The sequence below is a fragment of the Corylus avellana genome, chromosome 6 (genome assembly GCF_965113065.1).
Source record: "Corylus avellana chromosome 6, dhCorAvel1.hap1.2, whole genome shotgun sequence".
Lineage (NCBI taxonomy): Eukaryota > Viridiplantae > Streptophyta > Magnoliopsida > Fagales > Betulaceae > Corylus > Corylus avellana.
Window position 1 is genome coordinate 11,314,259 of NC_142495.1, and position 13,438 is coordinate 11,327,696.

Sequence of the window (13,438 nt, forward strand, 5' to 3'; positions counted from 1 at the left end):
CAGTGTTTCTATGATGGCCTGACCGAGTCCAATAGAAAAATGGTAGATGCATCATGTGGGGGGACATTCATGTTAAAAAGCGAAGATGAAGCATGGTCTATGTTTGAAAAATTGAGAAACAATTCTCTTCAGCAGGTTTCTGCCAGACGAAGGGCACCAGCACCTAAAGCACCCAAGATGGAGAGTTTGTATGAAGCAGGCCATTCCCCAAACATGGCGAACCAAGTAGTCGAAGATATCACCAAGAAGCTAGATCAAGTTATGTTGACTGCTAGTATTGCTCCTAATGCTGCTCACACACACACTGAAGCATGCTCATTCTGTTCCAATCCTATGCATCATGTAAATAACTGCCCTGTTACTGGAAATTATACTGACATTTCTAATTAGCAGGTTAATGCAGCTTTCTCCAGACCGGGTAATGATCCGTACTCTAATACCTACAACCCCGGGTGGAGAAATCATCCAAATTTCTCATGGAAGAATTCAAGTTCAAGCAACTCAGCCCCAGGGCCACATAATCAAGCTCAATCCAACAGACAGCCCTACCAACCTCATTCCACTTACCGGCCTCCACAGCAGCACTACCAGTCTCCCTCGGAGTCTAGTTTTGAGGATCGGATGATAAAAGCAATGAATGAGCAAACCAGCGAGATAAAGCAGTGGGTCAAATCTCAAGAGGAAATAGTCAACTCACATTCCTAATCCATTGCCAAGCTAGAAGCTCAAGTCGGACAACTTGCCAACACCATCAACAGAAGAGACGAAGGAAAGCTTCCAAGTCAGCCACTGGTAAACCCTAAGGGGCACTACATGGTAGATGAGGGCACTTCATACCATCAGCAAGTTCAAGCCATCACCACGTTGAGAAGCGGCAGAATAGTTGACAATCATGTGGAGGAGAAGAAGAATGAACACATGGAGGTTGCACAGAATCTGCAGAATGATAAAAGCAAGCAAGTGAGCAATGAGGCTTCGTCATCAGCAGCGTCCACTCCAGAGATCCCATATGAGCCACTGGCCCCCTTCCCAGAACGTCTCAAGGCACCTTCCCACTTTGGGAAACAAGGAGAGAAAATACAAGGAATGATGGAGATGTTCAAATAGGTAAAAATCAATCTCCCCCTTCTTGATGCCATTGCACAAATGCCGGCTTATGCCAAGTTCCTCAAAGACTTGTGTACTCAAAAGCTGAAGACCAGAAACCACATTCCCAAGAAAGTTCTTCTGACTGAGCAAGTGAGTTCCCTGATTAATAACAACACTCCTCTGAAGTTCAAGAACCCCAAGGCTCCTACAATTTCATGCATCATCGGAAAAAGAGAGATTGATAAGGCACTCTTAGATCTGGGAGCTGGTGTGAATCTCCTACCATATTCAGTGTATCAGCAGCTCGGCCTAGGGGAGCTGAAGCCCACCACAGTAATTCTGCAACTAGCTGATCGGTCAATTAAGAAGCCTAGAGGGATTGTAGAAGATGTGATCATCCAGGTGGATAAATTTTTCTGCCCAGTAGACTTTATAGTGCTGGATACCGAGCCTGTGCCCAATCCTGAGAAGCTGGTTCCTGTCATTCTTGGACGTCCCTTCTTAGCCACAGCAAATGCCTGCATCAACTGTCGAACTAGAGTCATGGAGATCTCATTTGGCAATATGAAGGTTCGGTTGAAGATCTTTACTGCATTTCAGCATGCTCCTGATCAAAATGAGTGTTTCTTTGTGGACAACATTGAAGAATATGTAGAAGACTCACTACCCAATCTCCTGACTAAGGATCCAGTGGAAGCCTGCCTGAATTACTTCGACTTTGAAGAATTCCACACCGACCAGTACATTCAAGAGGTCCATGATTTGCTCGAAACAGCCGCTACTGCAGATTTCCACCCATGGAGAGTAGTAAAGGAGCCCCTACCTGCGACATCGAGCACTCCTCCTGTTCCACCTCTACTGTCTCCACCGAAGCTTGAGTTGAAGCCCTTGCCCGCAACACTCAAGTATGCATTTCTTGGGTCTAACAACACTCTTCCAGTTATCATTGCTTCCAACCTACAAAAAGACCAAGAGGACAGTCAGCTCGCAGTGTTAAAGCAATACAAGGAGGCCATTGGGTGGACAACGGCAGATTTGAAAGGCATCGACCCCTCTATCTGTATGCACCGAATCCATTTGGAAGAAGATGCTTGACCTTCTCATGAGGCACAACGCCGGTTGAATCCCAACATGAAGGAGGTAGTGATGAAAGAGGTAGTTAAGTTACTTGATGCAGGCATCATCTACCCTATTTCAGATAGCAAATGGGTGAGCCCCACTCAAGTAGTTCAAAAGAAATCCGGTATCACTGTCATGGAGAATTCTGCTTGAGAGTTGGTTCCACAGCGCACAACCACGGGATGACGTGCCAGCATTGACTACCGGAAGCTCAATTCCCATACTCGGAAGGATCATTTCCCGCTCCCATTCATTGATCAAATTTTGGAGCGTCTTGCTGGCCAGAGCTACTATTGCTTCTTAGATGGTTACTCCGGGTATAATCAGGTTACAGTTGATCCCCAAGACCAAGAGAAGACGACATTCACATGTCCATTCGACACCTTTGCCTACCGACGCATGCCCTTTGGCTTATGCAATGCACCTGCCACATTCCAGAGAAGTATGATGTCTATCTTCTCCGACATGGTGGAAAATATTTGGAGGTATTTATGGATGAATTTTCTGTTTTTGGATCTTCGTTTGATACATGCCTCCATAATTTGTCATGTGTGCTTCAACGTTGCAAAGAAACTAATCTGATTTTAAGCTGGGAGAAGAGCCACTTCATGGTGCAAGAAGGTATAGTTTTGGGCCATATAGTGTCCAAAAGAGGTATTGAGGTGGACCAGGCCAAAGTTGAGCTCATTGAAAATCTACCACCACCCACTTCAGTGAAGCAGATCCGTTCCTTCCTAGGGCATGCAGGCTTCTACCGCCGCTTCATTAAAGACTTCAGTAAAATTTCAAGGCCCTTATGTAACTTGCTTGCTAAGGACACCCCTCTTCACTTTGATGAAGCATGTCACGAGGCATTCCAGAAGCTTCGGTCTCTGTTATCTTCTGCTCCCATCTTGCAGCGTCCTGACTGGTCTTTGCCATTTGAAATCATGTGCGATGCGTCTGACTATGCTGTGGGTGCAGTTTTGGGACAACGAGTAGGCAAGCTTCCCCATGTCATTTATTATGCTAGCAAGACTCTAATGGATGCTCAAGTCAATTACACAACCACCGAGAAAGAATTGCTAGCTGTGGTCTTTGCTCTGGATAAATTCTGCTCATACCTTCTGGGATCAAAGGTTATCATCTTTTCTGATCATGCTGCTCTACGACATTTGCTGGCCATGTCGTAGCATTCAAGCCCCTTAATTTACATATGTTAATTCCTTAGCATTGTTATTTGTTTGATTTTGTTTTGTTTATGTGTTTCAGGCCTTATGTGACAAACCATTGGAAATTGGGCTTAAAAGGACAACAAATTGAGTATTCCGGAGCTAGGATCGATCGCAGTACCCTTGGGATCGAGCGCACCTGCGCTCGAGCGTCTGCGGCCAGGGATCGAGCGCAATGCACTCGTGCGCACAAAAGCTAAGCTCGAGCGCACATTATCTTGGATTGAGCTCACACAGGCGTACAGTGCACGGCAAGACTCCTTTTCCAGCTTGGGCTTGGTTTTCAATCTCGCAATTAGACTGGGAGACTAACTGCCGATTTTTTAAGGATTTCTAGGGTTTTAGGGTTTTTTAAACCCCTATAAATAGGGCTCTAAACATTGTAAACAGACACACCGCTTTCTAGAGCAAAATTTCAGTAAATTGTCTGTGAAGCCTAGAAGATCATGAGCAGCTAAACCCAAATTGTGGGGTATTGATGTAACCCTTTCCAAGCACAATGGTTTGATTGTAATTAATTTCTAGTTTTTCTATTTATGCATGTTGATTGTATAACTACGAGGATTGCTACAATTGATTTTTGCTCTTCATATTAAATGCAATTGTTCTTTAATTCCAATTTAATATTAGTAAAATTATTATCTTGTCATAGAAATTATTTTACTATTATTGACTCAAATCATTCTTATTTTCTGTGATTATAAGAATGTTGGTTATACAATGGTTCTTAATTGGCATGTAATCAATAGGGTTAGATAGACCATACCTAGGGAAGATGGATCGTACTACACCCTAGTTTAGTGTAATTTAGGTAGACGATCTGTGCCGACCAAAGATGGGTTATGCTATTCCGTTGATTGCATGAAATTATTTTCATGCGTTTTCTTGTTTAATTTATAACATGCATATAAAGAATTGCTAGAATTAAATATGGTTAACCATTGGTGTGCGGATTGTGGTGAAATCAATACCCTACTCTCTCTCTCTCATATATTTACTCTTTTTATTTCCGTTTATTTTAAGCACTTTAAATTCACACAAACAATCACTCTCTTTTAATTAAGTTAACTTTGATTTTTTAAATTTTGATAATTAAATCCCTGCAGTCCTTGAGGTTCGACACCCTCAATATAGCCGTATCCTACAAAGATTCGTCCTATTGCGAGTGGTTATTTTTAATTGATATTTTTGGTCACAAAAATACCACATCAGTAAACATGTATTTTTTTCTTGTAAGCAAATGAAGGATTGCCTCTATTATTACACCATAAAAGTATAGTTTTGATTTCTAAGAGGTGTAGGTGAAATCTCAGCAAAAATCACCTATAATTTTTAATGCAGAAAATTAATGCTTTAATAGGTCATAACTATCATACATGGTCTACCTGAGATATTACCCATTCTCAACAAGGCTGCTGTTATCCCACGAGACCTGTAATACAATACCGGTGTCCTAGATATTGCATGCTACTGTCCAAAACACTAGCAATCCAACTTAGTCTGATCTCGGGTGGCCCACTGTAACGCCCCCAAATCTGGCCTTCACCAATCTGGTAGGGTTACTAGCAATTACCCCAATATAGCTAACTAGTAACTAACTGGGAAGCCGCCAATCTAAGCATCATTAGAGTTAAAGCATAGGAATATGAGATAAATCTGAGAAATCTAATAACCATAAAGGAAACATATATTATCCTCGAAATTTAGACACAAAGCAACTAATAGAAATAATGAGCTGATCAAACCTGGTAACAATGTGAAGATCTCTATCTTAAACAATTCTGTAGTGGCAACCTCGAGACTCCTCTATTCCTAGGAAGAGGTTTCCTACAGGATGTAATAACTGCATAAGTCTAAAGACTTAGTAAGTAAACCTCACAATTGGGTACGACATGAGCTAGTTATTATTGAGCAAAAGTAAACGTATAGTTTGACAAAGATTTGCAAGAGGTATTGTCTCTGTTGATACACCAACAAAATATTGTTTTGTTGAAAGAAAGAGGTGTACTTCCATCGGCAATAGCCCAAGTGTTTTAATGCAAAAAACTAATGTTTTAATATGTCATAACTATCATATATGGTCTACCTAAGATATTACCTATTCTCAACAGGGTTGGCGCTGTCCCGAGGGACTTGTAATGCAATGCCGATTTGTTGAGGTCGTTACACGATTCCCCGACTATTGTACGTGATGTGGTATTTTTGTGACCAAAAATATCAATTATAAAATTACCACTCGCAATAGAACGAATCCCGTAGGATAGGGCTATATTGAGGGTGTCGAACTTCAAGGACTGAAGGGATTTAATTATCAAAATTAAGAGATCAAAGTTAACTTAATTAGACGAGAGTGAATTGTTTGTGTGAATTTAAAGTGCATAAAATAAACTGAGTAAAGGGAGTAAATATATGAGAGAGAGAGTAGGGTATTGACTTCATCACAATCCGCACATCAATGGTTAACCATATTTAATTCTAGCAACTCAATTTATGCATGTTATAATTTAAACAAGAAAACATGTGCAAATAATTTCATATAATCAACGAAATAGCATAATCCATCTTTGGTTGGCACAGATCGTCTACCTAAATTACACTAAACTAGGGTGTAGTACAATCCGTCTTTCCTAGGCATGGTCTATCTATCCCTATTGATTACATGTCAATTAAGAACCATTGTATAACCATCATCCTTATAATCACAGAAAATAAGAATGATTTGAGTTCAATAATAGTAAATAATTTCTAAGACAAGATAATGATTTCACTAATATTGAATTGGAATTAAAGAACAATTGCATTTAATATAAAGAGTAGAAATCAATTGTAGCAATCCTTAGAGTTATACAATCAACATGCATATATTGAAAACTAGAAATTAAATACAATCAAACCATTGTGCTTGGAAAGGGCTACATCAATACCCCACAATTGGGTTTAGCTGCTCATGATCTTCTAGGCACCACAGACAATTTACTGAAATTTTAGCTCTAAGAGGCGGTGTGTCTGCTTACAATATTTAGAACCCTATTTCTAGGGAATTGGAAAACCTTAAAACCCTAGAAATCCTCATAAAATTGGAAGTCAATCTCCCAGTCCAATTGGGAGACTGAAATCCAAGCCCATGCTAGAGAAGGACTTCTTCCGTGCTGTACACGCCTGAGTGCCCTCGATCCGAGGTCTTGTGCGCTCAAGCGCAGTGCACTCGAGCCTAGCTGATATGCGCGCGAGCGCACGAATGCGCTCGATCCTAGCTGATATGCGCGCGAGCGCACGAATGCGCCCGATCCTTGGCCACAGACGCTCGAGCGCAGGTGCGCTCGATCCCAGGAGTGTTGCGATCGATCCTAGATCCAGAATGCTCCAATTGTTGTCTTTTAAGCCAATTTTCCAATGGTTTGTCAAATAAGACCTGAAACATAAAAACAAAACAAAATCAAACAAATAACAACGCTAAGGAATTAACATATGTAAATTAAGGGGCTTGAATGTGCAACATTCAGCGCTTATCACACCCCCCAACTTACATATTGCTAGTCCCTTAGCAATACAAAATAGAAAATCAACTGAAAATAAAAAGATAAATCCAGCTTTCGTGGGATGTACGGTTGCATTTAGCGTATGCAACAAGCCTTTTAAACCCCTAGGAATTCCCTAGTGGACGAGTGAAGTCTCGTGAGGGTTTTCCAGGAATGATACCCTCAAACATTTTATACCCATATAGTTCTCAAAAATGCAATATCATGTACACCATGGTTCTCAGTCATTAACAGGCTTAATAAAACAAACACCATCTTCACAATTTCAGGAAATTACAACTTTGCTTCAATCAAGGCAATTATGAGATATTACAAGATTCAACTAATGTATGTGAACTTAACAAATAGTCAAGGGATTTCAAAACTAATCTCAATCATGCATGGATCAATACTCAAAATTCATTGGACTTCTTATTGGATAAACAACCAAGGAAAAAAATTTCCCTTTATTCTTTTTTTTTTTTTTTTTTTTTTTTTTTTTTAAACACTTAGCTCCCTTAAGCTTTCTAATTGACCCATGTATCGAGCGTTAGGCCAATGACTCCCAAACCAGATGGTTTTAGGGCATTAGGTGTAAAGACACCCCTAAGGACTTACTAACTCGGGTCAACAAGGCTACAAAGCTAAGCTATTTTTTTTTTTTTTATATACAATCAAACCAAGGTCGTTTTCCCAATAAGTTGCCCAACTACATTCCGAAATTAAAACCAGACATTATTGATTCCAGATTTTATGCCCCACAGACTACATGCTAGTGTGCTTGTGAAAATCAAATTGAACCAAGTAATATTTCATGCTACCAATGAAAGTAATGCAATTTTAATTCCTTTAATCAAGTGATCATGTGTTTGTCCTATTAAGCCCATCAATGAATTTCAAATCATAATAGGAAAATCAATTGCATGCTCAGAACTATCAGGTATATGCCCACACCCCCCAACTTAAAGTGCACAATGTCCTCAGTGTGTGGGAAACAACAATACAACAGTGCAAGGAAAAAGGCACCTAACCGGTCACTGTGGCGTAGACGACGATGCCCCTGCAGCAGGTGGCAGCCGTGCTAAAATAGCGCGCAACAGTTCTTGCTGCGCTTCAAACCTCTGATCTACCCGGCTCCTGTCCTCCGCCCTCTGGGTAGCAAACTCAGATCAGAGCTCTTGCAGTTCTTTCTAGAGCGACTCATACTGTGACAGGGTGATAGTAACGGTCGCAGCCGCTCCCGCTCTGTCGACCGACTCAGCTGCATCTGGCTCATTGGGTACAGGCCCATCATCTTCCCTAATGACCTCAGCTGCTGCGGGCTCCCGATGCTGTCTCGGTATGTGGGAATAACTCTGGTTCCACTGGATCAGGCCAAACTAGGGGTGTGCAGAGATCGGCCCATCAGCGGCTGTACCCTCAATACCGCCGGTCTGCAGGATCTGGGTGAGAAGAAAAGGGAATGGAAGCCCCCATGAAGACGACCCCTGAGTGCACCTCACAATCGCCCCATCCCAGAACTTGTGTATCTGATCCCAAATGAGCTGGGGGATGAAAATCCAAAAGCCTCTCTGAAAGGCGTAAAGAGCCGCAAGGAAGGGGTCGCGCCTCTGAGTCTTGTGTCCAAAGGGACACACATTCCGCTGAAAGACAAAGTCCACGAACCATAGGCGGGACGGCAGCAGGACCTTGCTCGTGCAGTTGCGGAGGTCGTCAGTGTAACGTCCGCGGCAAATATCATCCACAATGTACTGCAAGGTGAGGTCGGCCGGCAGGTCTGAGTACCGAGGTGAGCCACCTCGAGCCAAAATGTCGGACGGGCACTCGTAAGAACACTGCAAAGTAGCAGCAATGTCTTCAGCGGTCAGCTCAACGTCCATGCCCGCCACCGATGAGGAGAGGATGCCTGATGTACAAATTTAATTGTACTCGCAAGTGCACGAGTCGTGTGCAATATAGCGTGTGTGCAAGTGCGAGGTCGATCCACAGGGATTTGTGTTGTGTAAACCAATTTCTATTTAAACCAACTATATTTTAACCTAGTTCCGAATTTTGTGATTTTTGTCGTGCAAAATAAAACATAAACTAAAGAAAATAATGAAATAAAATGGTAAAGAACACTAAGGTTTTAGAATTCACTTCGCCAAATCTTAACTCTATATTCTCGTATTTGTTCCTACAATCGAAAAACTATATTCGATGTTTTACAAATATCAAGTTTAAATCATTCAATGAATCCACCCATTTTTACAAATCACAACAAATATCCGATTCGAAATTAAATCATCCTATGTATCCGTTTGGTTAACGAATCACAACGGATATCCGATTTCAATCGAATGATTTGATGTATCCGAAGGATGAAACACATCAAATATCCAACTCCAACACATAATAGTTCATCACATTCAATTAAAAGATATAAATCAAGCAATTGAATGAAAATCTACAACATCCTTATTCGAAGTCAAAATTGTATAAACAAAATACGAGAATACATGAGTTTGTCAATGACGAAGCTTCATCTTCAACCTTAGTTGAAAGATTTAGCCTCTCATGATAACAAAAATAATCACCAATTGAATTGTCATCATCGAAAGAATAAAACTTACAATGGAAAACAAAGCAAAAGCTTCCCCACGGCAATACGTCGTAATTCAGCTTAAAACGGCCTCCTCCAATTGTGAGGCTTAGAGGTCTATTTATATGGCTTAGGAGAGCCCTAGAAGCCCTAGTAATCTTAGGAATTTCGGAGATTTAAGTCCAAGCCCAATTAGGATAAAGAAAACCTAAGCCCAAATCGGAATAGAATTCGCCCAGAATTGCGGTCCTATCTTGCGGCATGATTTTGGCCTTGTGACGCTCCGAATTGGGAAAATGTTATTTCACAATGAATTGTAGTAGTTTGAGTTAGCTTTCCAATGCCGCTTGAATCACCTCAATCGGATATCTGAGATGAAAGTTATGGTCAAAATACCGAGACGTATTCAGAATCCAATTTTGCATCCAATCCGATTTGACTTCAAATTGAGAAATTCCGAATTAATCCTTTCCTTTATTTGATTAAACTTTAACCATGATTGGTTAAGCTTAACCATATCCTCTTGGTCTTCCCAATTTGCCCCTTTAAGCTTGGAATTTTTCCAGAAATGCTTTCTTTTCTTCCAAAAGCCTATAAAACAAAGAAAATACAAAAAGGCAGTAAAATGTCCTAATTAACCAAAACCAAAGGATTAAAACATGCAAGTTAAGGGCTGAAAATATAAATATTTTAGCACTTATCACACCCCCAAACTTACATATTGCTAGTCCCTTAGCAATACAAAACTAAAAACAAGAATGGAAAAACAGAAAACAAAAGATAAATCCATCTTTCGTGGGATATACGATTGCATTTAGCGCATGCAACAAGCCTTTTAAACCCCTAGGTATCCCTAGAGGACGAGTGAAGTCTCGTGAGGGTTTAACAGGAATGATACCCACAAACATTTATGCACTATGTTATTTCATAAACAAGGACTTCCACACAAACACATGGTTTTTAACATCATGAGTAGGTTTATCATAATGAACACCACAATCACATCATCAAGATAAGCACAAATCATTCAACTCAAAGATGGAAATTTGAGACAACACATGTTCCAATTAGTGCAATGTGAGACTAACATAAAATCCGGAGGCTTCAATTTATTCTCAAACTTGGGTGTACTTTAGATGTGATAGGAATTTGCTCAGATGAAACAACCAAGGCTTAATTTTTTTTTTTTTTTTTTTTTTTTTTTTTTTTTTTTTTGTATAGGCTGTGCAATGCTTAGCTTCCTTAAGCTTTCTAATTGACCCATGTAACGAGTGTTGGGCCAGAGACTCCCAAACCAGATGGTTTTAGGGCACTGGATGTAGAAACATCCCTAAGGGCTTAATTACTCAAGTCAACTAGGCTACGAAGCCAAACTAGCCATACAACCAACCAAGTTAGGTTTCTCATCTTTTTACGCGAACACTCAATGCTTTGTGAAGCATGAGGTCCGGTTACTCAATGAGAAGCTCAAACTGATTTGATTTTTTTTTTTTTTTTTTTTTTTTTTTTTCAAGCCATGGTTTCATCACACTTCATCCTACCTATCTCAAAATATACCCTAATCAAGTCAAATCTTATACCTCACCGATTCTGTGCTAGTGTGCTCGTGGTGATAAACTCGAACATGTGAAATCTCTCTGATCCAACAATGAGTCAAAAGACTCAGATTCCTACTGACATGCTGTGTTCAAAATGCTAAACAGACCAATGACATGCAAACCACAAAATAGGTGTTATCCTTGCTTAATCAATAACATAGCAGATTTTTTTTATTTTTTATTTTTTATTATATATATATATATAACAAAACAACACGAATAATTAAGGAAAAAGACAGAGAAATGTCTACCCCACCCCCAAACTAAAATGACACATTGTCCCCAATGGGTCCAGAGATACAATACCAGGTGCGCGGCGCAAGTCGGGTGTAACATAGGAGAATGCTCCCCCAAACTTGAATGGCAGACACTTGCCCTGAAAAACACAACAGAAACAAACAAACAAGATAAAATGGTAAGGGAAAGAATGAGGGTTGCCTCCCATAAGCGCTAAGTTTTAAGTCTTCAGCCAGACTCTCCACAAAAGACGACAATCACTCAGAATAACTCGGATCCTCCAACAATGTCGTCTCAATCTCCTTAATCCTCAACTCTAAGAATGGTTTTAATCTCTGTCCATTTACCTTGAAGGTGTTACCATTCTGAGGATCCTCAATCTCGATGGCCCCATGAGGAAAAACTGTCCGAATGATAAATGGGCCTGTCCACCGAGATTTCAACTTGCCTGGAAAAAGATGCAGCCGTGAATTGTAAAGAAGGACTTTCTCACCAGACTCAAAAGATCGTCTCAAAATGCTCTGGTCATGAGCCTTCTTCATCTGTGCCTTGTACAACCGTGCAGACTCATAAGCATCATTCCTCAGCTCCTCTAATTCATTGAGTTGGAGCTTCCTTTGTGAGCCAGCCTTCAAAAGATTGAAGTTCAGCTGCTTGATGGCCCAATATGCTCTATGCTCCAACTCCACGGGAAGATGACATGCCTTCCCGTACACAAGCCGATAGGGTGACATCCCAATCGGGGTCTTGAAAGCTGTCCTATATGCCCACAGTGCGTCACTCAATCGCATAGACCAATCTTTTCGATTGGGGTTTACCGTCTTTTCCAAAATATGCTTGATCTCGCGATTGGAAACTTCAACCTGTCCACTCGTCTGTGGGTGATATGGGGTGGCAACCTTATGTGTGATGAAATACTTCTTCATCAACTGCTCAAAAATCCGATTGCAAAAATGCTTACCTCCATCACTTATAATTGCTCGAGGCGTACCAAAACGAGCAAAGATAGTGTCTCTCAAAAACTGGACCACAACTCTGTGGTCATTGGTCTTGCATGCAACCGCCTCCACCCATTTGGACATATAGTCCACAGCAACCAAGATGTACAGATAGCCAAAGGAGTTCGGGAAAGGTCCCATGAAATCGATGCCCCATACGTCAAAAATCTCAACAATCAGAATGGGACTGAGGGGCATCATATTCCTTCTAGAGATACTCCCTAGCTTCTGACAACGCTCACAAGATATACAATAAGCGTGGGCGTCTCTGAAAAGGGTAGGCCAATAGAATCCACACTGCAAAATCTTCGCAGCGGTCTTCTTAGCACTGAAATGGCCTCCACAAGCATGATCATGACAAAAGGAGATGACATTGGATAGGTCATGCTCAGGTATACACCTCCTAATGATCTGATCGGGACAATACTTGAACAGGTAAGGATCGTCCCAGAAAAAATGTTTCACCACGGACAAAAATTTGGACCTATCTTGTCGCCCCCACTGCTGAGGCAGTTGGCCGGTGACAAGATAGTTCACTATGTCAGCAAACCATGGTGCGGGCTCATGAGCAATGTGCATCAATTGCTCATCATGGAAAGTCTCCGAAATGGGGCTGGCGTCCTCAGTGTAATCCATAGTCAATCTAGACAAATGATCCGCCACCACATTTTCGGAACCCTTCTTGTCCCGAATTTCTATGTCAAACTCCTGAAGTAGCAAAATCCATCGGATCAGACGAGATTTAGCATCTTTTTTGGAAAAAAGATACTTCAATGCTGCGTGATCCGAAAAGATGATGACTTTAGATCCTAGCAAATAGGATCTGAACTTGTCTAGCGCAAAAACGACTGCCAACAACTCCTTCTCCGTGGTGGAGTAGTTGAGTTGTGCATCGTTCAGAGTCCTGCTCGCATAGTAAATGACATGGGGGAGTCTATCAATACGCTGCCCCAAAACAGCTCCAACGGCATAATCCGATGCGTCACACATGATCTCAAAAGGTACATCCCAATTGGGTGGCTGAATAATGGGTGTGGACGTCAGAATGCTCTTAAGGTCCCCAAATGCTCTCTGGCAATCCTCATCA